This window comes from Eretmochelys imbricata, chromosome 14 (assembly GCF_965152235.1).
Source record: "Eretmochelys imbricata isolate rEreImb1 chromosome 14, rEreImb1.hap1, whole genome shotgun sequence".
Classification (NCBI taxonomy): Eukaryota; Metazoa; Chordata; order Testudines; family Cheloniidae; genus Eretmochelys; species Eretmochelys imbricata.
In genome coordinates, this window is record NC_135585.1 from 36,636,208 (window position 1) to 36,661,478 (window position 25,271).

Here is a 25,271-nt window from a genome sequence, read left to right on the forward strand (position 1 = left end):
CTTTTTACTGTAGAAAATTATGTATGGAATCTTTGAAAAATATTCATCATTCCCATTCGGTGGTCTGGCATAGAGCTATGGGGGGATGTTCTACATTCCCGCGCCACTGCCCCCCGCCCCCCCCCCGCCCCAGCCCAGGAACTTTTTAACAAAGTTTTTTTTATGGGTCAGTTTTTGGGGTCTTTTGAAAACCCAATTGATTTTGAAGTTTGCAGGTTTACACCACCAGTTCCTTTTTTTTGTTGTTGCCAGATATTGCTTTGGATAAAAGCATGAATGTTTTAAACTGGTTTTAATTTTCCATTTTTAGTTTTAAGAGCGCTGCACCCGCCAAGGGAGTAGACCCCCTGTTACACTCCTCGTGGGACACCTAGGGCCTGGAACGTAGGAGCAAGAGGAGAAATGTCTGTTCTCTCCCTTCCTGGAGCCCAGTGGGTTTGAAAAGGGCAGGGAGGGGGTAGGTGTGACACAGACAGACCAGGTGGCAGGTCATGCCAAAGTCCCCATGTCTGCTATAAATGCTTCTGTTACCTTTTGAAACTTTGTAGCTTCGTTGTGTATGTATGTTTACCCTCTTTAGCCTTGTAAATAAATCTTATTTCCTTTTTAATAAATTGTCATATAATAAGACTGGCTACATGCGCTGTCTTTGGTGTCATGTCTAAGGTGCAGTTCACCTGGGGTGCCTGGGCCTGTGGGACTGGGAGTAACCTGAATACTGTTGTGATTCTGAGTGTAAGAGACCGTCTGTCTCTCAAAGGCAGGCTCACCTGGGTTGCGAGACAGATCGGAGTACCCAAGGGGACTGCATGGCTCGGCTGTTAGGATGCCGGAGGAGGTTACCCTGCATGTTTGGTTGGTGAAATCTAGGTCTAGAATTCTCAGCCAGTTTGGATTTGTGCCCTGGTTCCCAGCAGTCTGCCCTGAGATTGGCGCGCACTCTCTCAAGACACTGCAGACAGCGCTATTGCACGGCCTTGGCTCCAGTTCCCTCCTTGCAGGAGAGAGGAGCTGAGCCTGCGCAGAGATGGAGTTTGGGGGACCGATGTATGTGACACAGGGACCCCTTGGTGCCAAGTGGCAGGCAGCACAGAAGGTTTTACAGGAATCCCCTGGGTCTGATTGTTACATCAGTCGTTTTAAACCTTTCCAGATGACAGTACCTCTTGCAGGAGTCTGATTTGCCACCTCACTTAAAAAGCGAAACTCCAGTTTCACCTCACTTAAAAACTACTCGCTTACAAAATCAGACACAAAAAATACAGAAGCGCCACAGCCACTATTACTGAAAAATGATTGACGTTCTCATTGTTACCGTATAATAAAATAAATCAATGGAAATATAAATATTGTACTTCCATTTCAGTGTATAGGGATAGAGCAGTGTAAACAAGTCACTATCTGAAATTTTAGTTTGTACTGTCTTCGCCAGTGCTTTTTATGTAGCCTGTTTTAAAACTAGGTAAATATCTGGATGAGTTGATGTATCCCCGGGAAGACGTCTACATACGGCCAGGAGTACATGTTCCCCTGGTTGAGAACCAGTGGTCTACGGAATAGTTCACCAAAGGGGGCAAGCGAGGTCTGTATCAAGGGCCAGTAGCCCAATGGTCACCATAATCGGAGCAAGACCTCTGTGCGGATACTATATAAGGAGCTGTGTCTCGAGACTGACAATGATGACTTTAAGGTCTTGGAGTTAAGGCAGGTCACGGGAGGTGATGTATGCCAGATGCTCCTTTCAGACAGGAGGCAACTGAGGTTACCTCCCTGTCTGGCCATCTTTGTATTCTGTGCCTGCCGTAGGATGTCTCTTTGCCACTGAGCCAGGTGTAAAATTAGATTGCAAAATCCACAAAAAAGGGAAATCTACAGGAAGAAACTAACAGCAGGGGGCTGTGTGTGTGTCCATCTGTGGAGTTTAAGCATAAAGACAAAGGATTGGTCTGATCTCTCTCGGTGTGCAGAGACATACTGGATCCTTCCCCTTAGAGACAAACTGACCGTACGCATGTCTCAAGAAAGAAGGGTCCGAGCCTGCCTGGCTGTGAAGTGCTGCAAGGATTTCGGGTGAGCTGTACTTGGTTAGACAGGAGAATACCTTGTTAGTTCGGTCTAGGCTCTAGAACACATGTTATGACTTTGTTATATGTAACCATTTGTTTCCAACACTTCCACTTGACTCTTGGCTTTGTTGAACTGAGGGGTGATTTCACTATGAGCCTATGGCAGCGCTGTGTGTTAAGTGGAGCAGTGATCTGAGCTGGATCTGGTAAGCTGGGGCCGAGGATGTTACTGTTCCTTTGGAAACAGTGAATCTGTGAATCCTGCCAGTGCCCAGGGGACCAGGGACTGTTCGCTCCAGACAGATGCTCAGAGGGGTTGAGGGCAGAGTGGGCCTATTGCTACCCTGCAGTGACGGCAGGCCCAGCAGCGAGTGCGTGTGGCCAGTGGAGTTGGGGAGCTGACCCCTGGCAGGCACAGACAAGGCTCCCTCAGGCAAAGGGCAGGCGGTGGCGAGGTGCCTCCCAGCCCTGGGTACCCTGGGAAGCATTGCAGGGTATTAACTTACTGCAGGTTTGGGGCAGTTAGAAATGACACCCCAAGGCCCCAGCCCAGTGAGGAGGACCGAGGAGAGGAACTGTGACTGCGCGGGGCACCTGAGTCCCAGCACCGCCCAGAGTTCTGCTCTGCCTAAAGCCCCAGTCCCGCCCTGTGAGTAGGGCTTTACCAAATTCATGACCATGAAAAATGCATCACAGCCTGTGAAATCTGGTCTCCCCTGTGAAATCTTTCTGGCAGGGGGGCGGGAAATATGTCCCAGTACTGCCCCCCTTATGTCTACGCTGCCTTCAGAGCTGGGTGGCCAAAGAGCGGCAGCTGCTGGGGGGGGGGGGGGAGGGCCAACCTTATGGGTGGGTGATGTGGGCAACTGCCCCGAGCGCGGTGGTCAGGAGGGAACCCCACCACCCACCAGCTCCAGGCCCTTTTAACCTCTGAGTGCTGGACCCTGGAACGGGGGAGGGGCAGGGCTGGCAGCGTCCCGGGCAGGGGCTCCTACTGTGTGTCCGGCTCTAGATGCAAGTTCGGGCTGGGCTGGGGAGGAACCGGACCTCGTCCCCTGCATGGGCTGCTCCCAGGGCCAGATCAGAGCCACCGCCAGGAACCTCCCCCAGCAGCAGAAAGCTCCGTGGCTGCCAGCCGGGAGCCCAGCTCTGAAGGTAGCACCACTGCCAGGAGCAGTGCCGATGTAAGGGGAGCAATACCGTGACACCCCTCCCCCAATAGCCTTGAGACCCCCCCCCTTGACCCTCTTCTGGGATGGGATCCACACAGTTACAACAGGGTGACATTTCAGATTGAAATAGCTAAAACTGTGAAATTTAAAAGACTTTAAAAAAATCTCATGACCATGAAATTTACCAAACTGGATGGGTGAATTTGGTAGGGCCCTACCCAGGAGACTGAACAGGGGGTACTTCACATTACAGACACACAAATGTGGATCTTCAGTTGCACTGTTTATATCAGGGCCGCTTCTTACTGGCAGATCCATTTGAGCTCCGCGGCACACGTCTCAGACAGAAACTGGCTGCCTTTTATCCACCCGCAGCTGTTCCCATCAGCAGAGCCTGAGAAGCTGCAGAGTGAGAGAGAGTCTGTGTCACTGTGGGTCCCTGTAACAAGGAAAGGCCCAGGGGTGAGTGTTTCCTCCCCCTCACCCTAATGGGAGGCTTGGCTCTGGTGTTGTCCTTCATCTCTAACTTTCCTGTAAAACGAGGCCAATATCTAGATGAGTTGACCTACTCCTCGGAAGACTTCTGTTTACCCCAGGGATACATGTACCCCTACTTGAAAACCACAGAGTTACGGGGTCTGGAGCAAGGACCATACGAGGCTGAATCCCATGGGGTCGGTGACCTGGTACTTGTTCATTGGAAGCGCCACCTTGATCTCCTGCATCTCAGCTTTCCTTTAAAAACAAAGTCTGATGGGTGAGAGGAAACCTGCACCGTGCAACCTGGGTAACAGGACAGCTGCAGGGAGGTGAGGACTTGTCCCGATGAACGGTTAGGGGTGGATTCACAAAGGGACTTAAGAGGCTAATGGCCACTTCAGGCACCTCTGTCTCTTGGAGTGGGAAGTTCCTTGGAGAATTCCACTGGGTGGGAGACTCAGCTGTGAAGGGAGGGGGCAGGCAGCAGCATCTCATCAACCCAAGATTGGAATAACTGAAGTAATGTTCCTTTTACATGGAGCCTCAGCTCTTTGGAACCTCTGCAAATGCTTTAGCCACGTGTTTAACTCCATCAGCAGGAGTAGCCTTGGATCACAGTGGGAGGGCTCAGGTGCGTACGTGTTTGCAGGATGGGCGCTCAGGGCAGTCCCTGACGCCAGGGCAAAGCGGATGTGAAGTGCCGCTGTCTGGATTTGGGAGCCTGCCTGCACACCGAAGTCACTAGGCGCTGGGTGCATGACTGCAAGGCGCTGGGCCGGGGAAAATCAGCCCTGGGTGGTTATTTTGAGTAGAAAACCAGAGCCACATCTGGGGTCTTTCAGCTTCTAATGCCCTTTCCCTTCTGCAGCTGGATTTCAGCCTATGGTAAAATCCCTCTCAATGCCAAGTCAATGCCATAAATCACTGGACTGGGTGCAGGAATCAGTAGGCGACGTTCTCTGGCCTGGGTTATGCCAGGGCTCAGACTAAATTATTCTTCCCAAAACTTTTAAAAGCTGAACCCCCTCCTCAAGGCAAAGAAACCAATCTTGCCCCTCACCCATCAGCAATGTGTTAGCGACCTCACCCCCCATTTTCTTGTATACATCTTCAAACCCCACCCTTCCCACCATGGCTAGCACTTCCCCACGCTTCAGGAGACGCTGGAGTAGATGATCCTAACCATCCCCTCTAACCTTAAGACCTGAGGGAACCCATCCCGGAGCATCTTAAAAATCCCAGTTCCCAGACTCTGGAACAGGGGCTGCTTTGCCAGGCTCACCTTTCTCCCTCCGTGACGTTGGCCATTGAGGATAATGAGCCTGGAGATCTCATTCCCGCTGCTCTGAGTGGTGACCATGTGCACACGACCCAACTCAGCTCTTACTGTGTCCCAGGAACGTCTTCATCTTCTGGGATCCTCATGGCAGCAGTGGGATGGTTTAACGGAGTCCCTTAGTCATGGGGCCTTTCTCTCTCTGTAGTTTCAGAGCCAGCGTCCTGGAATCGTCTCCTGGTGCTTGGAGTGGTGGCAGTGGTGGGGGTGCTAGTCTCACTATACAAATGTGGGTTTTGGAAAGGTAGAGGGAAAGCGTTTGCCTACTCGCGACTCGTCTTCAGGAAGCTGCTGACTCATCCCTCCCAGCAGCCTGGAAGTCCGCAGGATTCACAGGAATCTGAGCTCCCCGCAGTGTGTGACAGGGACAGGGCCCAGGCCCAGGGAACCAGAAACAGGAATCGACACCCAGCCCTGGAGAATGGGGAAGGAGACCTGCTCATGGAGGACAGATGCTTGACCCAGGAACCCAGAGGAAGGGATCCATTAGGTTGGGACACGGATGTGGCCCAGGAAACTGGAGTAGCATTGCCAATCCTCCAGGATGACCGGGAGTCTTCAGGAATTAAAGATTAATTTAATTCAGGCCTGGGTGTTTCTCTGTGTAATGTGACCTCAGTGCTCCTGATGAGAGCCATTGTTTGTAAATGTTTCAGTAGCAGACATAGTTATCATTCATGGACATACAGACATTTATTCATAATTAGAACTGGTCAAAAATAGCGTGGGTGGAGAGGGTCATGAAAATTGAAGAAGAAACCACTTCCCCCCATATTCTTGATACATATTTGCAAATGTTTTTAATGATCAAATTTCTGTTTAGTTTTGGTGGGAAAAATGCCACATTCTCTCTCAAGTGGGCAGAGAAATCCAAAATGTTTTTTTTAAACGGGAACTTTTTTCAAATGATCAATGTAATCCCAAGTGGCATTTCTAGTTAAAAGGTTGCATTGTCAGTGTAAAACCATTTTGAACCAGCTCTATTACTGTATAACAAGATGAGTTTATTTGTCATGCTGCATTGTTTGGGCCAAGTTCCAAGTGGTATTTCAGCTTTTGCACCGCTCTTCTCTTCTTGTGTCTTCCCCTCTCATAAGCTGTGGCCTTAATCTCAGCCCTGGAAACAATTACGTGCATGTTTAACTTTAATGACTGCTGTGAATAATTCCATTTCAATGGGACAACTCTGAGGTCGAGTTTACGCTATGGCCCTATATCGGTGTAAATACGTCATATATTTAATTTTCTTTCTTTTATATGTGAAAGTTATTGAGAGGTGAAAGCAGGTAAAATACATGAACAGGTTGGGACAGTCCAAGTTTGTCAGTGCAAAGTGACAGCAGAGATGTGGTATCTCCTAGTTTTCCATAAGTCTCTCAGGGTTTCCCAGGATAACTTTGGGGATCTCTGTCTTGCATCGGAAATGTTCCCTGAAAGTGTTCAAACAGCTCAGAGATACAGAACCATTCCCTGGATCCATTCTGATAGCTGTCTTCCCCGGAAAGCAGTCTGGCAAGTGTTCCTGTCAGCTCATTGCTAGGTTGTCTGCCAAAACACTAGAGTTTTCAGGTGCCTAAGTATCCCTTTGAATCATGGTGAAATTATTCTCCCCGTCACCACCAAAATTTGAAATGGTACCCCTGAGTGCACAGTACCCTACCGTGCTCCCCTGTAGGAACTGCATGAACAGGCAACTCTGCAAGTTCTCTGCATGCCTCTTCAAGTGACCCCCATGCCTCTCCATTTCCTTGGCCACATGGATCCTGTCCCCACACTGGCGGCTAATCCAGAAAAAGGGGGAAAGAGCTCACCACTGCGACCACCTGAGGGATGTGTTGGGGTGAGCTCAGCTGGTCAAAGCAGGCAATAGGGACAGAATCGGAGACTTGAAGCTCCTCGAGTGATCTCTGACCTTTCCAGACCTGCCCTTCAATCAGACACAGCGATTGTAAAGTTTAATGTGATAGTAACTAGACCCATTTTAAACCCTTCACCACACAAGACAAAGCCCGTAGGATTCATCATGAACTATTTATTTCTCCTCCCCTGGATTCCTGCAGCCACCAGCCACCTTGGAGCTTTCCCTCATCTCTCCCAGGCTGTGCTCACTTGATGGCAGGAGCTCAGCGGAGGATCCAGCTTTGCTCTTTCACTTCCATTCTTCACATCTTTGGGTGGCTGCATTTGCAACTGAGCAACCTGATGGAAACACTGAGTCCTCTGTCTCGGCAGGCAGGCCCAGCCACGAAAGCCAAAGACTCCCTGAGAACAGGGGGAGGTTCGCCTGAACTCTCAGGAGTGGAGGCTTGGCCCATAGGGCAGGGTTACCATATTTGAACTTTCAAAAAAGAGGACACTCCGCGGGGTGGGGGGGGGGAGTTGTAGCCCTACCCCCTATCTACTCTCTCCCACTTCCTGCCCCCTGACTACCCCCCACAGAACTGCTAACCCCTCCAACCCCTGCTGCTCCTTGTCCCCTGATTGCCACCCCCCCGGACCCCGCCCTCTGTCTAAGCCTTCCTTCTCCCTGTCTCCTCCTTAGACACCCCCACCCTAACTGCCCCCATAGAACTTCCCAACGTACCTGTCCACTGACTGCCCCACCCCCTATCCACCCCCCCGCCCCCTGACAGACCCCCAGGTCTCACACACCTATCCAACCACTCCCTGTCCCCTGACTGCCCCCGCAGAACCCCCGACCCATCTAACCCCCCCTGCTCCCTGTCCCTTGTCTCCCCCGACTCCTCTCCATATGCCCACCCCCTGACAGGCTCCCCCCAGAACCCCTGACCCATCCAACCCCTCCTGCTCCCTGTCCCCTGACTGTCCCTTGGGACCCCATGCCCCTTCTACAGCCCCCCGGCCCCCTTACCCTGCTGCTCAGAGCAGTGTGTTTGGGGTGCGGAGCCAGAGACAGTGCCGCGCTCCCCCGCAGAGCGCACAGCTCCCCACCCCCTGCCCCCAGAGTGCTGCATTGGGAGGGAAATCCCGGCCCTCTGGAGAGTTTTACAAATTCCTCCCGGAGGGCGATTTAAAACCCCTAAAGCCGGACATGTCCGGGAAAATCCGGACGCATGGTAACCCGACCACAGGCAACTCCAGGATCTGCAGCTGCTGCCACCTCTATGGTGATTCCTCCAACTCATCACCAACCAGCTCTTCCCCATTCTGCCACCCGGCCCCACGGTCTGATCGTAAAGGAGAACAGAAACCCTTTGGGACAGCAGGAGAGTCTCCTCAATGCCGCACTCTTTGCATGGCTTCCCGCTGTCACCGGGAAACACGACTACCCTGCCCCAGGAGTCTCTCAAGGAGCTGCCGGCGCAGTCACTGGGCACCCACTCATAATGGTCTCGGGCAGTGGCATTGCAGAGGGAGCTGAGCAGACCGTCCCTTCTGTGACTTCCTGAATTGCTGCCAGGACTGATTCTCCTTTGCACTAGGGAGAGTCCCCGAGGAAAAGCAGCTGTGGTGGGGGAGGGGGCAAGACAAGCTCTCCCCCTGAGCCCTTGACTAGCAGGCAAGCAGGACTCTGGGAGCCAGGGATTGGTGTGTCTTGCTGGGAGAGCAGAGCTGGAGAGCAGAAAAGGGCACTGGAGGAATTGTAGAAAAGTCAGTGTCATGGCCGAGTCATGGGCAGCCAGATCTTGTTGTCAGAGGCGAAGTCCACACTCACCAGACAGGAGTCGAGAGTCAGCTGGGTCAGGACACGGGAAGAGCAGAAGCAAAAGACCAAATTGTGTTCAGCACCTCAAGTCAGATGAGTCACCCCGAGTCCGGATGCCAGGAAATCAAGCCTGGGGAGTGGGAGCAGGAACAGCTAACACACGGTCCAGAGGGGGCGGGTGGGAGCTCGGGTGTTCAGGCAGCTTCTTGTTCCTGCTGCTGGTTTAAGGAGGTCCTGGGGGCCGATTAGCTGCTCTGGGACTCTGCCAACAGAGCCTCAAACTGGGTCTGGACTTCATCGGTCCTAGGTAAGCAGTTTTTTGTAGGCTTCCAGGTGGCGTGCTGGAGGGTGGCTGCTCCCAGGAACCCTGCAGACCTGGGTTAATGACCCAGGGGTCATGACAGTGACTGATCTCTCCCCACTCAAACCTCCTGCACGAAACAGTCTCCAGGGTCCCGGATGCATCCTCTGAGAATAAAAAAACACAGTCATGAGGACAAATAGGCTATGGAACAGGAGCCCCCTCTTCTTTGCAACAGCCCCAAGTGCCCAGAAGAGTGGAAGGTTCTTACCTCCAGGACATGCCTGGGATCTTCCATCTAAGCCTCACTGGGACCCCTGTTGCTTGGTCTGACAGGATGAGATCATCTGTCCCCACTGCTCCCTGAGCTGGGCTGGCTGCAGCACACATCTGTGTAAGAGGCTGGGCCAGAGAGATGTTACAGTCAGGGTCCAGGCAGCCCAGAAGGAGAACAGAGGGTCTGAAACCAGAAGACGAAGCAATCAAATCCGCGGATTCGACAGAGAAGTTTTGTACCCTACAGGGACATCAAAGAAGGTGTGTTAGGAAAGCTGAGATGTTAGTCTGGAAACAGCTAAGGCAAAGATTGTGACTTGTTAACGTTCAGTTTAAGTCACTACAAAGTGTGTTGTGTTTTGTTTGTCTGTTTGAAATTTGTCTTTTTCTCTTGCTTAGTTTCACTTAAATCTCTTCTTTGTTACTGTGCTTCCCAAAGCACCTCAGCGTTGTGTGTTCCAGTGAAGTGTGAGTTTCCAGCCTACCCAACAGGCTGAGCTGTGCCCTGTCTCTCTGAAGGTAGCGAATAATTTCTGAGCGGTGCTGGGCCCAGAGTCCAAGGGCAGTTCACCAGACATCTCCTGAGAAGCCCAAAGAGACCAAAGGAGCAGGAGAGATTCAGGCCCCACTGATCCATGGGAACTTCCCCCAGAAGAGGCTACACAGGGCTCCAGACACAGCCAGCAGGATCCCTCCCACAAGCTGGGCCGTGTCCTTCCCCTGCCAGCCCCACAGCTTCCTCCCCACCCCAGCCTCAGGAACCCCTCCCACCTCCCTGCTCTCCCCACTCATTCTCCAATACCAGGCTGTTTCCAGAATGGAAGCAGGTGCGTACCAGAGTTCGCTCACCGCTAGATGCTGGCCAGGCCTCGTGTCACCGCTTTCTAGCTGGGCTAGCAACCCCGCTGATACTCAGTCTTGCAGTTTGTTGGCTGAGAACTCAGCCCTCCAACCAGGTGACTGGCCTTTACTCCACTCCTTCCTGGGTCGTGCTCCTTCCAAACAAAGTCCAAAAATGTCTTGAACAGAAACAAGGCCTTCCACCCTCGTGGGGAGTTCTTCCTCCGCCTGATTTCGGCTCGGCCTGCCCTTCTTGGGTTTCTATGGTCTTCTGTGTCCCCTTCCTTAGGGACAGTGAGAGAACCCAGTCCTACCCTGGACTCCAGGTTTTGGCCCAAGGCCGTCGACTGAACAGCTCGCTCTGCTTCTGGACTTTTGATGCTGTTTTCCCTTGTTTCCTCTCAGGTGGGGCTCACTTGGTCATCAGTTTACCCTAGCCCCAGGCTGGGCAGCCATAGGCCAAGCCACCCTGTTAGATACCCTCCTCCTTCAAATCCGGTCCAGCCCGGCTGACAGGTTTGCTGAGGGGATGGTGAAACCCCATTGCTGATCAGAAGGAGGTCAGAGTCTGTTCTCTAGGAGCTGAAGGTCCGTTTGTCCTGCTGCGGGAAGTGGAGCTGGAGAGCGGAGAAGTTAGGTGAAAGAGACTGCATGATGGAGTTGGAGCCTGAGGGACGGGAGCCTCCTCCCAGAAACGCTCCCAGGAGAACAGGTTTGAGGAGTTCTCTGGGGAGTCTCTTGCTAGGAAAAAAACAAGGGTGGCACATTGATGGAGATGTCTCTGTCCCAGGGATGGGGGAAGCTCCAAGCCAGGCTATGCAGCAGGGATCCCATTTCTCCCCCAAGAAACCCAGATGCCCAAAGAAGTCAATGGCTCTTACCTCCATGAGGGAGTGGGGTCTTCCCTCTCAGCCTCTTTGAGAACTACCACTGCTTGGTTTCCTCGGACAAGGGACCTGCCCCCACTGCTCCCTGAGGTGGTTCAGCTTCTGACTGCAGCCATCTGGGAGGCTGTCACACACCCCAGGGCCTAGAAGACATGGGGGGAGGAGGCTCCTCTTCATGTCAGACTCTGAGAGCCCAAAGAAGAATAAAGGGCAGGAGATGAAGCTAGCCCTGAGCCTCTGTCCCATCCTCACCTCCGCAAATGTGGAGCTTCCTGAGCTTCAGTTGGGCAGACAGTCTGTAGCCCTGACACAAAGGTCCTTCTGCGCCATATGGGGCAGGAAGATCTCTGCCTGGGAGCACGGGGAATGGGATGGGGGTGAGATCAAGGAAAGAGGGGAGGGATATGGGTGGGAGGGAAAGAGCTCCTGCCCCAGATGGAGGAATTTGGGGGGCCAAGGGAAGGCTCCACCGAGAGGGCAGAGAATTTCTGTGAGTGCCAGGGGCCTCCATTTCCGCTTCCACTAGCCCCGCATTTACAGTGAGACAGAGCAGTACCTGCAGCAGGGAGCGGGACTTGCTGAACAGGGAGGGAAACCTTTCAAAGCATCAGATGAGCCACAGCCCTTGCAGCGCCTCGGGCATCTGGTGCAAGTGCCTGATGATGTGAAGCTGGCCCATGACCTTGGCTGTGACATCCTCGTGCTGCAGGGGAACGAGAACATGTCAGAGACTGAGACACTGCCCAGGAATCAGGGAGGATTAAGGGCACCTGGAACCAGCACCATCATTTCCACCCAGCAACTGCTCATGTCTTAGTGGTCGATTCACCCTCCCGACCCCCAGGATGGAGGCTTGCTGTCCTCTCTAGTGACCTCCAGTGACAACCCCCCTCCTTGTCGGGTGAGCTTCTGCCACCTCCCCATAAGTGCCCCTGACAGCTGTTCCACCTCCAACCCACCTGGGGACACCGCTCAAGTTCGTAGAACCCTCTCCTCCACCTCTACCTCCATCCCCACCCAGGTAGGGCAGGGAGGGGGCTCTAGCAGGGTGGCGGGGGGCAGGAGGGATTCTGGCAGCAGTGAAGTCGGATGGGGAGAGGTTGAGACCTTTCCCCAAGTCACCCTAGTGACAAAAGCTGAAGCCACAGAATGGCAGCCCTGGTGAACGAGGCAGGTCAGCAGCCCCTGCTGACTGAATCCTTCCAATCTCTCGAAAGCGGGTCTAGCCCTACCAACAGCAACACCAGCTTCCCACGCCCATGTGCCTCAGCCCTTCCTGCTCGGTCACCATCACGAGTCAGTCCTTGACCTCCCAGGTTGCCGGGGAAGGGAGCAACTCTCGATGGTGGCTCAGGTGACATGGACACTAGGCTATGGGGAAATGGGGGCAGCTCTGTGGGGCAGGAAAGGTTCCCAGAGGGCTCTTAGGGGACTCTCCTGTCCTTTCCAGGAGTGATAGCAGAGCACCACATCCTAAGAAGAGAAGTCCATGAAGTCCAGAAGTCCCCACTAGGCTCCTTGCCACCAGGCCAGCGAAAGGCGATAGGATGGGAATGATGCCCTGGCTCCCACCCCAAGCTCCTGAGTCGATTGCAGCTGCTTACCGTGACCCCCATCAGTTGCTGGGCTTCCCCCAGGAGGGAGTAGACAAGCACCAGCCCAGCCTGGCTGACACGCAGCACGGGGTCGTGGATAGCCAGCACTGCTGTCTGAAGGAAGGATCTTTTCTGACCGATGGAGAAGAATTTTCCAAAGACCTAAAACCAAGAGGACACGGGACTCGAGCAGATTGGCCAGAGCCAGCCTCCAAGTCCTGGCGGTACAATGGCGTCTAGTGCCCCAAAGGGCGGGGAAGAGAGCTGCTGTGGCCAAGGCACTTCATTCCCCAGGAGGCTTTCAGGGTCCCAGGGCTCAGGGAAGCCCCTTTATTAAAAGGTGGCAGATGCTGAGGGACCAAAGCCTCCAGTGGCTCTTTCGGGAGGGCAATTTCTGGCAGGGGCCAGGATGGGCTGGACATGGATCTCTAATGTGTGTGAGCAGGCCCACTCTGCTGTGCAGGGCACAGAGACGACAGGGGACCCTGTGTTGCTTCCAGCAGAGAGATCTCCTGCACCTCAGCGGCTAGAGGAGTGTGTGTGTGTGTGTGGTGTGGGGCGAGGGGGTTGGAGCTGACAGACCAAAGGTCTCTTCACCCCAGCTTAGTGATTTGTCTCGTTGCTGGGAATGGCCTCTGCATCTCCTTGGTTTCTTCACAGGGAATCCAACCTGGAGCCTGACAAGGACAAGGAGACTCATGGCCCAGTCCCCATCCCAGACGCTCCTCGGAGACGTTTCTTCCGCGGCAGCAATTCAGCTTGTGGGAGGCGGGACAAGCTCACACAGTCTCTCTCACGGGGCGTCTGTGGAGCAGCGTTCTGTCGATGCCCTTGTCGATCCAGGAGCCACTCCAAGGCCTCCTCTGTGATGTTGTGGCAATCACCCATTTCACCTTTGACTCCAGGCTGGGGGCACTGTGTTACGGTGTGTTCGAAGGTTTGGATATTCTCACCACAGTTGTGAGACGGGGCCGGGGGGTGTCTTTGATTTTCTACTTGTGCAGCAAGTAGCTGCAACTTGGGTCACTGACAATGTGCTTCTTTGGAACAGTGGCTGAGGTCCAGATACTCTGCCATTCCCTGGCCAGGGCTGGAGACATGAGGGGGGCGCATGTGGTCCATATTGGCTCTGGAGCTCACTATGTCCCCTACCCAGTTCCCAGGTTGGGGCATTCTGCTTCCTGACCGGCAATGGAATTGAGCAAAGCCCACCTCCATTCTCTGCTTCTACAGGGTGCAGGGAATTAAACAAGGGTCTGATCAAGCAATCCTGACTGACTGACTCAGGGCTCTCCTCTCAGACACTTGGGGATCAGCCAGGGGACAAGGAGCAGAGAGACACCCAGAGCCATAATCCTATATTAACTCACCCACCCAGGTATCTTCCTTATGCCACAGAGCAATGCAGCCATGTAAGACACTCAAATCACGGCAACTAGCGAGGTTCCAATGTGGGACCTTTAGCACCAGCCTGTCCCACTGGTTGCTGGATGAGAAACTCTGAGCTGGAAATAAGGAGTGGGCTCTTTTCCTGTCTCCAGGAGGCATCCACTGCAGGGAACCCAGCCAGCCACATTCCCTGAGCTGTGTCATGCCCTGGCACAGTGCCCTTACCTCCCCCACTCTGGCTGTATTCTTGTAGCCCAAGAGCCTTCTGTCCTGGTGCCAGTCATAGCACCAGAGATCTTCGGCGTCATGTATGGTCAGGCCTGGAAGAGAGAGAGAGAAAGAGAGAGAGAGACTTTTCTCCTCATTCTGGTTGCAGTTTCTGTGTCCTTCCAATCCCATTGGTGGCTCCACAGTGGAGTGGAGAAGAACAGAGGTAGAGAGAGACTTGTCCTCCAGCTGGGGTCAGTCGGAGAGAAATGGTCTGGGGTCCCATTATCCACCTGTGGTCACTCTCAGTCCCTTATTGAGTTCCGTGTCCCAGCTGGGTTCCTTACCCCTCTGTTGGAGCAGCAGTTGGTAGAGCCGGTAAGTCCCCTCCCTGGCCTGCCGGCTGATGTCCTTGTCTGGATCGCTGACAAATAGAGCCAGCTGGGCCACATGGTGACCCATCCTAGGGAACTCGGCTGAGATCTAATGGAAGGGAGAGGAGAGGGGACTCCATCAGCATTTTTCTGTCAGCTCCCCTGGGCCAGAGGGCTCCTTCCCCTTAGCTCCTCTGCAGGAGATGCTGGGGGAGAGGAGCTTGAGATCGACCCTTCATTTGCTCTGCTGCCAAGGGAGCCCGGAGCTGCTTTGGGATGCCAAGCAGGGGTGCAGCATGGGCTCCTTAAAGGCCCAGGGACAACACTGAACCAGGACAAGAAGAACTTGACTCAAGCCTAGCTCAGTCCCTGCTCTGACACTGCCTCCCCATGAAGAACCCTCCTAAGCCACAGCCCCGGCAGCAGCAGAACCTGCAGCCCGCTGGAGCCAGCCCGCCTCCGCCTGGAGCCAGAAGCTGGGCTCGGAGGTCACTTACATCAAACTCAGGGAGGGTGACTGTGTATCTCAGCAGGGCTGTGCTGCTCCTGATAGCCCTGGCTCACTCCTGCGACACCCTGGACACGACCCACAAGTTGATATCCTGTGGGGAAAGGAGGCAGGTCAGACTCAGTGGCCAGGTGCACCTGCTTTGCAAATGAGCCCCCCACGCCCCCAGCCCCAGGGGCCTGAGACATTCTCCACAGGGGGGAATATCTGAGGCCTTGATGGCAGAGCTGTAGAAGGGAATTCTTTCCCCCAGGATGCAGCTTGTACCCTGCAGGTCACAACTTGTCAGCGTCTCTCTAGATTGGGACAATGTTCGGGGTCAGGGCTGGTCCCCTCCTCCCAGAACTCCTGATTCCTGAACAGTTCACCAGAAAGGAGACTGAACCCTTGGCCCTTCCCTGCTACGAAAATCCTTGGGGGGATGTAGGGAGTGACTGAGAACACAATCCCCCCAGGAATTTCAGAGCAGATCAGAGGGAAGGGCTGATTCCCTGGGCTCCTCCTCTTTCTCTAGGAAGGAGCGTGTGCCTCTTCTCTGAGAACCATCTTCCAAATCTCATGGAGTGTGTGTGTTGGAGGGGTGGGGGAAGGGTGGGTTTTAAGACACTCACTCCCCAAGACAGCCAGGAGCCCTGTCGTTAGTGCTTAGCAGAACCAGGCAGAGCTCTGGCTTGAAATCCCATCTCTTTCCTCTGTCCCTCAAGAAGGAAGGACCTGACACTGCATTGCACTGACCTCCCCAACCAAGGACGGCCCACTGGGGACCCAGCTAGGAGGACACAGTAGAAAATGGATCTTCCAGTCTCTCCTTACCAGTCCTCCAAAGAGTTCAGGTGAAATGGGGCTCACCTCCAAGATGAAGTGGAGCCTGTCTGTGTCTGGGGACTCTGCCAGCAGGTTCCCCAGCATGGCATCCAGGACCTCTGGGATGACTTTGTGCAGAGCCTGCAAAGCATGGGTCAGAGTTAGGGAACCTGGGCCTACACGTGCCACAGGATGGGAAGAGGGGTCTCTGGGAAGCACTGGGGAGACTCCAAACACATCTCCTGGCCTCTCTCCTTCACATCCCACTGCAGGCAATTCGCAAGAATTGATGACCCCTGGACCTTTGATCCATGAGCTTAGCAGGTCTCTGCAGAGGGCCTTGTAGGCAGAAGAGTATGAAACAGCCAAGTTGCTATGGATAGAAGCTGGGCTTCTGGATAAAACATGGCTTATGAAAGAAAGAAAGAAAGAAAGAAAGAAAGAAAGAAAGAAAGAAAGAAAGAAAGAAAGAAAGAAAGAAAGCAAGCAATCCCCCAGGGAGGGGTAATCTCTTCCCTGCTGGAGGGAAGAATCCAACCCTGCAGCTTGTTCCAACTCTGTTACCCCACCCCTAAATCTGGAGCTCCAGCGAATCAAGGGAGCAGGGACCAAGGACCACTCTGGAAAAGTAAGAGGATGGAGGAGGAGGAGGTACCTGGATGTCGGTGGTGTCCTTCTCCGTGCCCGGGGTGAAGACGGAGTGAAGGGCAGCTCGCAAGAGGTGGGTCTCTAGGGCTGGCTCCAGGGCCGGTTTCATGGTGCTGGCAAGAGAGAGGAGCTGGTATTAGACTGTGCAGTACGGAGGTGGGACTGTCGCCAACATGGACACCAACCCACAGGGATAGAGGCACAGGCTGGCGAGAATGGAAACTGAGGCACTTAGCTAGGGAATGACAAGGCCAAGGTGTCCCAGACAGACAGTGGCAGGACAGGAATAGCTCCTGTTCCCTGGAGCCTGCTGCCCCTCCTGTATCTGAGCCCAGGAGTGAGCCTCTCCCCAAGGCCCCTGTCATGTTATGAAGTGAAAAGAAGAGCCCTGCCAGGAGAGAGTGACCCTTCCCACCCCACCATCTCTGCCAGAGGCGCCACTCTTGGGAGGTGACCTGGGAGGGACAGTGACGGTGACTCCCAGCCTTTGGCCTGAGTAGCACTGGGGTGAGGGGAGCCGGCGGGGTGGGGGGGTGGGGCTGTCTCGGTACCAGAGTTTGCCCACTGCAGCCAGGGAGTGGGCGAGGACGGAGCTGGGTGACGAGTCATCGGGAAGCTCCTCGATGAACTCCTGTGAGACGCGAAGGAGACAAAGGAGCGTGTAAGATTCAGGCCCCACTGACACCTCCTAGTGAGGAGATGACACAGCCAGTGCCCTACATGGCCAGCAGGATCCCCCACAACCTCCCGCTCCCCCGATTCCTTCCTCCCCATCCGACTTGTCCCCCTTCCCGGATTCCTGCCCAGCTCACTCCCAATCCCCTTCTTTCCTCCTCCCTGTCAAAGCTTCCCCCATTTAGCCCCATCCCGATGACCGAGCTGGGACCATGTGATTCCTTGTCCCCCACTCTCAGCTGCCCTCCAGCCCCACAATTCCCCCCCTGCCCACTACCCACCAATCTCACAATTTCTCCCTTCTCTTCTCCCAAGTCTTCAGCGACAGCAATCCCTGCCCTCTGCTGCCCCCTCCAACAGTACCCAGCCCCCACCCATTAGCCTGGCCATACCCTTGCCAATCCCATGTCTCTCTCCTCTCGCCAGCTGCCGTATGGCGTGTCTCACTCACCACGATCCTCTTCACCACAGCCGCCTTGCAGCAGCGCGGCTCCAGCGTGTCCTCCCCTCTCTCCCGTGCAGCCAGACATGCGGGGTAGATGGCCTGAAGGAACAGGAGCTGCTGCCCCTCATCCTGGACCCACCAGGAGTGGGGTATAGCGAGAGAGAACCTGTTAGCAAGGGACCTTCCTGCCCCACCCACACCAGCTCCAGGGCTCAGGCCTCAATGGGGAATTGTGGTGACCCGCCGATTATCCAAATCCCCCACCACTCCTACACAAGCAGGATCAGGAACTGGGACAGTGCCTGTCGGGGGAGACGACCTCGGCTGTTGTGGGATAAACACCCCCATCTTGGGGGTCCCACATCATGGATGTAAAAGGGCCCCATTAGGGGTGGTGGATCAGGAGGGACAAGACCCTCGGCAGGGGGTGGGGATGCTGGGAAGGGACAGGGCAATCTTGGTTCCAGCCCAGGTGGGGAACATTTGTACCTTATCTCTGCACTGGAGCTGCTCTCGGATGACCTTGAGAGCAGCTTCATCTTTGGCCACGTCCACCCATTCCTCCTGCTCCGAATCCAGGGGGGTCCCTGCACCAGGGAGGGAAGGACAGGGGCGTGGTGGGAAGAGCAGGATTCAAGACCCCCCTTCCCACCTCAGGCCCCCAGGGCAGATGGGGCCCCAAACCTCCCTCTCAGGGATGCCTTCAGCCCCCAACAGCTGCCGAAGCCCAGAGCAGAGACCCCGTCCCCTGCCCAGGACTCCAGGGGAGGTGCCTGTTCCCCCCGCCCGGAGCAGCAAGGACCAACTGGCAGCAGCTCTTCACGCCCCCACCCCCAGGTCCCCGTGCGGAAGGGGCAGTTGTGTGACGGCTGCTGCTGTCCGTGGGGTTCGCGCGGCTCAGGCCAGACACCTGGGCTGGGGACCCCCCCCCCCCCGTATCCCTGGGAGAGCGTCTGGGCCCAGGGTGTTCACATCCCGTCCTCAGCCCTCCCTCAGCCCAGCCTGGCTCCTCACCTGGAACAAAGCAGTGGCGCCCGTCGGCCTGGCTGCTGCCAGAGGCCCAGGTGCTGCCGCTGTCCCCTGCTGAGCTGCCGGTGCTGGGACAGGGACCTTCCCCCTCCTGGCCGGCGGGGGCTGGAAGGGCCTCAGAGAGCGGGCAGGGCGAGGCCTCCTGATGGGAAGGAGGGCTGGGCTCCTGGGCCCGCTGCTGCCCACACAACAAGCCCCAGAGCCAGCCTGCCCGGTGCCCCTCCTGGGCTGGGTCCTGTCTGCAAAACCGCAGCCTGGGCCAGCTCCACCGGGGCCTGGTCGGGGCCTCTCCCAGCTCGGCGCCTGCGCCGGGAGCCGGGGTCCTTTTCCAGAAGGCCGGGCACTTCCGCCGTCTGGCCTGGACGGGAGCTGCTTCCCCGCCAGCGGGGACGCAGGGGTTGCTCTGCCCCTTGGGAAGACGGCAGCTGCTTCCCTCAGGCTCTGGGGCAACCTGCAGAGCCTTCCTCCGCAACATCCGCAGGAGCCTGGCCATCCTGGAACCGAGTGGGGAGCAGGGGTGAGTCTGGGCTCAAGGCAGCCTTTCACACCTGGCCCTTTTCCATTCCTCCTCCTCCCTGCTCCAACCACAGCCGCCCCCTCTGCCCCCACAGGAGTGCAGGGAGTGCCATCTACACACACGGGCAGGAGTTCATTGCATGATCTGCTCCCAACGTTCCCCCTCGTAATCCCTGCTGCTGCAATAACCAGGAAGTCTCATCCTTTTCCAGCAATGGGGTCAGTCCCAAAGACCATCGGTTACTCTGGACAAGCAGCTCCCTCCTGTCATCCCAGACCACTCTCCCGCCCAGGCTAGAGAAGGAACAGAAGCCAGGAGTACGGACTTCTCCTGGGAAACCATTCCCCACGTCAAAGTCACAAAAACCCTCGGCACAGGAAGACCAGGGCCCTCCTCGTTCCCCATTGATTTCCAGGCTCAGCACCTCACAGGGTCTGGCCCAGCTCCGAGACTCTTAGCCTGGGGAACAGTGTCCCACAAGGGAAGGGCTGGGAGCCCCATTGCTGGAACCTTTCCAAACACACTGGAGACGGCTCTGGAGAAGCTTCTGCCTGGCCTAAGAGTGAGGGGCTCTTGGGGGCTGTTTGCAAATGAAATCCCCCTTTGGAGATATTCTCTCCCCCTGTTTCTGCCTCTCCCCACACAGACAGGGGAAGACACCGAGGAACCCGAATGCCACCCACTTGCTCTCAGTGATGGTATGATGGATGGCGGATGTTCAGGGTCAGCAGACGTCCCTCGCCCTCCTCCTCACTCTCCAAGCCCAAGGCAGGCTGGAGAGGGTTGTGACCTCAGGAGTTACCCTGCCCAGCCAGCAGGCAGGGTGATGACACGAGGGCGATCGACGGGCTGTGAAAACAAGAGTCTGTCTTATTGCCAAGGGACGGAGAAACTCAGCCAGCAGCAGAAGGGTGCAGAACACTGCCCTCGTGCTGAGATGACAGCGCCTCCAGGATCCTGACATCCCAGCACTTTACACACCTTCCTGGAGTCTCCCAACCCCGCTGGGCTGTAGTGATGGGACCCCAACCCTACTTTAGGCAAACAGGCCTCAGCTACTGGCTCAAGGTCACACCGAGTGTCAGAGCCATGGATGGACCCCTTCTCTAACCACTGCCGCACACTCCCTCCCACAGCTGGCAATTACAACCAGGCCCTAATGGCTGGTCCCCCTGCCTTTGAGAGGGAGGGTCACTCCTGCTTCCATTGCTGCCTCTTGATCTGTGGGACTTTGGGCAAGTTGCTCCCCCTCTCTATGGCTCTCTGGGACTCACATCCCTGAATGGGCTTTAAAAAAGACAATGGTTAAAGTTTGGCCCCAACTAGTTCTTGTTTCTCAAGAGGAGCCATTTTAGCAAAGTTTAGAAGTCTTGACATTCAACACCTGGAAACATCCCTTTCTCCTTCGCAGACGGCCTTAACATCCCTTATCTCACCCAGGCTCCCTGCTGCTTGGAGTTAGAGAATTCACCCTGTTCCCATTGGACCTACCCAAGGTGTCACACAGCAAAGCAGTTGACGGAGCCAGAAAGAGAAGACAACAGTCCTGACTCCTGTTCTAACTAACAGACAACAACCCCCCGGAGGCAGGGATAAAGCCCAGGAAATAAGGTGTGAACATTTGCATGGAAACCGTTTTCTGTCAGAAAATCCATTCAGACGAAACCACTTTGTTTCTTGAAAGCGTAACAAGTAGGAGGAAAATTCTTTGCAAAAATATTTGTTTGCAAAACAAGAGCATCTCCTCTCCGTCACAGTGCATTAAACTGTCTCGTCGTACACAAAGGGAAGACACTGTGCTCTAGAAAATTAGATGAGATGCTTCAGTCTGAGCTAAGTAGTTGCTGTTCTTCACAATTTCAAAACAATAAAATACAAATCAAATCAAATATTAGGTCATAGTCTGCTGTGGCTCAGTGTAATAAGACACCCCCTAGTCTGCACTGCTCCGAGTGACACTCTTCATTGCATCCCCAGCATCCACCCATGGTGAGGTAGGTGGGAGAGGATTGTTATTCGTTCTTGACAGAAGGAGAAACGAAGGCTGAGAAAGGAGCAGTGACTTGTCTTAGCTGATGCAGCCAGTCAGTAGCAGAGTTGCTCTCAAATGAGCTACAGACCAACAATTGTTCCTAGTAATTATTCAGCAATTATTTCAGAAGAATTGGAATGTTCGAGAGGATCATGAACTGCTCCGAGACAATGAATGGAGAGCAGCGTCCACATTAGTCAAACATCTAACTGGTTGTGACTTATTTGCTTAGAATTTTGCTTATTTGCTCATAAAAGAGAACAACAAAGAGCAGAGTTTCCTCCCTGTCAATAGCCCCCTCCTCAGCCAATCAAGGTTGAGACTTTGAGGAGTGGGAGGCTAAGGGCTCTCATCAAATAGCCCAAAGAATGGCCCTGGTCACCACCGAGGGGATCACTCTCGGAGCACTAGTCCAGTCTCACCTCTCTGTGACAGCCTCCCACAACCCCCCTGGCCCCCGCTCCACCCACAGAGCTCCTGGTGGTGGGAGGAGAGCAGAGGAATAGGACAAAGGAAGCAAGAAGAGAAAGGTAGGAGGGACAGAGGAAATGGGAAAACAAAAAGGAGAAACCCCAATGTCCCCAGTAATTCTAAGGGACAAAGTCCTAGGTCAGAAATAAAATACTGCCCCCACAATCTAATGTTTTCCTTTCCTAAAAATCAGCCGGCACCTCATGGATCAGACTGAGCAGGTTCCAAACTTCTCTGAGGCTCTTACCTTCTATACAGGGATGTCTGTTTTCGAGCAAAACCACTAAAAGAATAGGAGAAAACTCCGAAGAGGGTCCTCCTTGCGCTCACGTACGTGCAAGTGAATGCTCTCTCAGTCCTCCAGGAGAGACCTCGAGAAGGAGATGTGCTGAAGCAAAGCCACAGGGATCTCCGAGGTTGCCCCTGTCCTGCACCCCTGTCCTGCCTGGCTGATGTCAAGATCTCTCTGTGAGGTCATCGCCTCCCCACCACCTTTGTCCAAGAGGCTGAGGTCCTGCCAAAGGCCCTTGTGATGTCACTGCCACACCCACCCCTCCCCTGCAGTGCTGATGTCCTGCCCCTGTCCAACTACATTGGATGTTTGACCTGCTTCCCCTGGATCACCCCTCTCAGTGAGCGTTCATTGTGGGCTCAAGCCGAACACAGTAAAACATCAGAGGCTTCTCCCCATGCTATGCTCAGTTTTTCATAAATTAGCAGACTTTATGGACAGAAGAGACAATTAGAGCATGTCATCTGACCCCCTGCACATCACATGCTTTCTGTAGAGCATAGGAGCTAGTTTTTGACTACAAACGTTCCAGAAAGGCATCTAGTCTTCATTAGAAGACATCAAGAGGTGGGGAATTCCCACCACTTCCCTTTCTAGTTTGTTCCTTTGGTGATTCATCCTCACGGTTGAATATGTGTACCCTCTTTCGAATACGAATTGGTCTCTTTTGAGTTTCCAGCCACTGGGTCTTGTTATGCTTTTCTCTGCTAGATTAATGAGCCCTTTAATACCCAATATTTTCTCTCCATGAAGTCACTTCAACACTCAATGACGTCACCTCCCGATCTTTTTTATTATCTAAACAGGCTGAGCTCTTTCAATAGCTCACTCGCAGGCATTTTTCTCCAGCCCTCAAAACGTTTCATTCCTTTTTGCTGCCCCATCTCCAATATTTCAAAATCTTTTTTCAAAGGTGGAAGACAAAACTGGATGCAGGATTCCATGATCAGTCTTCCTCATGGTGTGTCACCTCCCTATGTGCCTCACTGCTCTTTTCATACATCTAATGATGGCTTTAGCCCTGTTCACCACAGCATCACCCTGGATGCTCATGTTGAATGGCTTGCCCAGCATGGCCCCGAAATCCTCTTCACATTCAGTGCTTTCCTGGATACACTTCCCCACTCTGTAGGTGTGGCCTGCATGCGTTGTTGCTAGCTATAGGACCCTTCCTTTGGTTATTTTCAAACTTGTTTTCTTTGAATGGGTCCAGCTTCTCAAGGGATCCGATTGCTCTGTGTCACTGCCCTGTCCTCATCATTAATTACCACTCTGGTACTATTCTATCACCCACCAATGTTAGCAGCAGTGATTTTCTATTTGGGTTGCAGTTCATTGATATTTATTTTCAAGAATTAGTCCTTGAGAACCTCTTCATATCCCTAGTGCCCAGAACCTGCTCCACACAGCACAGCGAGAAAAGGCCGCCCAGCCCAGCTGTGCCATAGGGGCTAAGCACAGAACAACCTTAGGAGCTTGTGTCATCCATAGCTTCTGAACAACATGTGGGGGTCATCAGCTTACAAATACACTCTAGACTGGTAGCGTAGACAGGCCCCAAATGTATCTAAGTGTCCTGCCTTGAGAAACAGGAGAGAAAAAAACAGAACCTTGATTAGCTTTATTTTATAGTTATGGAAACTGAGGCACAGAGAAGCAAAGAGATTCGCTCATGGTCAAAAAGCCAGGTATAGAAAATTTCCATCCCACCATCAACCTCAGCCTGGACCAGTCCACACAAGAGATCCACGTCCTGGACACTACGCTGCTAATAAGCGATGGTCACTTATACACTTAAACACCAAATTTGTTACTCTCTAAGGTGACACAAGCCCTCCTTTTCTTTTTGCAGATACAGACTAACACGGCTTCTACTCTGAAACCTGTCATTAATTTCATTTAGTGACCCTTAGTTCTTGTGTTATGAGATGGAATAAATAACACTTCCTTATTTACTTTCTCCACACGTGTCATGATTTTATACACCTCTATCTTATCCCCCATTAGTTGTCTCTTTTCCAAGCTGAAAAGTCCCAGTCTTATTAATCTCTCCTCACAAGGAAGCTGTTCCAGACCCCTAATCATTTTTGTTGCCCTTTTCTGAACCTTTTCCAATTCCAATATCTCTTTTTTGAGTTGGAGCGACCACATCTGCACGCAGTATTCAAGATGTGGGCGTACCATGGATTTCTGTAGAGGCTGTGGTCTCAACACCCCAGTAACCTAACCAGTGTCAAGTTGGTTTAGATTTCCCGACACAGGAGAGGTTTTGAGGGGTGATTTGAAAGAGGGCAATGCGAAGGCTTTGCAAATGTTGATGGGGAGCTCCTCCTAGGTGTGATAGCGAATGAGAGAGGCCAGGTAGGGTGTGGATTGTGAAGACAAGGCTATACATCGATCTATGGCACTTATGTCCCCCGCACCCCATCACTGTAGTACGGGAGCATCTCACAGTCTTTGGATGGATTTATCTTCCCAATGTCCCTGTGTATCTAACCTGAATTCTCCCCTTAGGAAAAACTCCACCTGATCCGGCTGGAGAACAGCCAGATGTTCCGCCTCCAAACTGCACCAGAGAACATCTGTACCCTCTCATGTTCACCCCACCCATGTCCTCGCCCTCACGTCCAGCTTCAACAGCGGGTGGCAGGGCCTGCTGCCACCTGAGAGCGTGAGGAACCCCAGGGGGCCAGTACCGCTGTCCGGCTGCACGGCCAGCCGAGGATACTAGTGGGTGGCTCCTCCCTGGAGCCAAAGCAGGGGTGTGTACCTGGCACAGCTCCCCAGCTCCCCCGGTGCCTCTCCCTTTTGTGGAGACAGAGACCCAGGCACACGGCATTTTTGTTGCAGCCCCTCTTCCGGCTCCTCCAGAACCTCTCTGCATTTCTCCCTGCACCTCCTGAGCTGCACACATGCCCCGGCCGCCCCACAAAGCCATAAGATCCCTTCCTCAACCACCTCCTGGCGCTGGCCCGACAGCCATCAGTCACTCCAGGAGCAGAAAGCTGGATGGGGTTTGCCCTGCGACTGTGGGGCCTATTTCCGGTCCCTTGTCCGCTCCTGTCTCCGGGCAGAGTTCCTCTGGGCAGTGCCCACTGACTCCTGGACGCCTTGGAGGAGCGGTGGGGGCTGTTGGGGGTTCTCTGCTCGGCGTCCCCCTCCGGATCCCTGATTTTCCACCTGAGACCAGGCTCCCATTCCTGTTTTCTCCTTTGTTGTCCCCCACCATCAACTGGAGCCTGGACTTAGTGGTTCCTCCC

The 25,271-nt window shown here is 54.0% G+C and overlaps 1 protein-coding gene across 1 annotated transcript in view; it reads left to right on the top strand.

Annotated features, from left to right (window-relative positions):
* Nucleotides 1–25,271, top strand: part of LOC144273992 (uncharacterized) — a 552,201-nt gene that overhangs the window by 251,796 nt on the left and 275,134 nt on the right. The window lies entirely within an intron of this gene.